Below are 1,749 nucleotides of genomic sequence, written 5' to 3'. Positions count from 1 at the left end.
ATACTTTAAAATAGAAGTTAAATTCACTCCTTGATCACAGAAAACATTAGTTTTAGGGAAGTTGACATTAAAATTGATAGAGCATCACGTTTTTTTAAGACAATATTGGTTCACTGTACCACAGGATAATAGCGCCAAAGGATATAACAGATGACAAGCAAGTCAACAAGAACACATAACAGACAAGAATCCAGATCACCTTAAAACCTGAATCCAACACTATAGCATCATGAAGATCAGCTATCAGAATCTCTCTGACTAATATCCCAGGTTCTGATACTCAATTTTATGTTTCTATTATTATTACAAATACTACAACATCAATGTAGTTAGCACTATAGTCACTGTAAACATTTGAGAGCAGCATAGCCTCATACACAGATGTAACTCTTGTTTGCTACAGAATTTTTAAAAACCAGGATAGGAATGAAAACTGTAACAGGAGGAATATTTTTGATATTGTATGTTAAGGAGTACATATTGAATGGTACGATGACTGTATGGAGTATTTCTGGTCCAGTTACCGCCTCTGACATCAGTCGTCATCTGGAATGTTGTAGGCCCATCCATGGGTGTTCAGATAGTGTTCCAGTGCTTGTCTGAGGGAAAGATTTGAAACTAGGTGTTCTAACCCAAGAGGTCGGCGCGTAGTAGGATCCACCTCACCCAACTAAGCACATAAACTAATTAAGTAAACAACATAATGATACATAATATTACAGTAAAAAGTGATGATTGATAATATACCGTAGCAATGGACTGTAGAAGGGAAGCTCGCTCATATGTGATACCACAGTTAGTAATCACAGGATCCCGGAGAATGCCCAACGTGATTGGACAAGTTAAGCAGCTTGGCACCTACAACATCCAATACTTAAAGACAACAAGATAAATTTTCAAAATTTTAAAGGTAAAGCGAAGGAGTATACCTCCACCGGAGCGTATGCTTCAATAGCTTTTTCAAACACAGCTTCAACACTTCTAATATGGTTCACCTCAAATTTTTTCTCCTGAAGAGCTGATAAACAAGCATTCCTGGAAAATTAAATTGCATAAGTAACCCTCTTGTCTAATTGTGTTAAACCTTCATAACTGAATAAAGTTAGGTAAGAGACTACTTACTTTAAAATATTCAGTTCAGACAATGGTTCCGCAGAATCTCTCTCGCAGACCTGGTATCGTGCGTTATAAACTTCCTTGTTTTATTCATTATTCGCAAGTCTACATCGAAGCTGGTTGACAGATCCAGACCCTATATAGAAACACATTTTTCAAGTAAGTGGAAGAACAATTTAAAATATACATCACATACGATCGAACACCTTTTGGAGCATATTTAATGCGTCTTCTGATTGTCCATATTTCCTCAAAACGAGCCCCAGTTTAGTGTGTGCTTGCACATAAAGTTTTCCTTTTAATGATTTCACAAGTACAATAAGTTAGTTAACAATATACAGCAATGTTAACGATATATTTATAAATTTTTATTTTTCCACACTCTCAATCATCTTTATTCTGTAAATTTGAAATAGGACTTTACCTCATCCTGGTGAGGGTCAAGCTCTATAGCTTTTCTGCAGTCTGCCTCAACCAGGAACCAGTCTCTGAAAAGGAGGCAGAACATTATTAAAATATGTCACAAAAAATAACTAGTGTAATCCAAGAAAAGAATTCGTCGATACGTACCTCATCTTAGCATAACACCTTGCTCGTTTTACATAGAAGAGCGCAGTTTTGGGGCGCAGTTTA

At 36.2% G+C, this 1,749-nt stretch overlaps 1 long non-coding RNA gene across 1 annotated transcript; it reads right to left on the bottom strand.

Annotated features, from left to right (window-relative positions):
• Positions 1–260: 260 nt before the first annotated feature.
• Positions 261–1,534, bottom strand: LOC141711120 (uncharacterized). Its single transcript, XR_012571225.1, has 4 exons — positions 1,123–1,534; positions 930–1,035; positions 748–858; positions 261–670 (listed from the first exon to the last, which is right to left on the bottom strand). It is a non-coding gene; the product is annotated as an uncharacterized LOC141711120 (long non-coding RNA).
• Between the last annotated feature and the right edge of the window lie 215 nt (positions 1,535–1,749).

This window comes from Apium graveolens, chromosome 3, assembly GCF_009905375.1.
Source record: "Apium graveolens cultivar Ventura chromosome 3, ASM990537v1, whole genome shotgun sequence".
Lineage (NCBI taxonomy): Eukaryota > Viridiplantae > Streptophyta > Magnoliopsida > Apiales > Apiaceae > Apium > Apium graveolens.
Note: the sequence above shows the minus strand (reverse complement) of the source record. Positions and strands in the feature narration are given on the sequence as shown.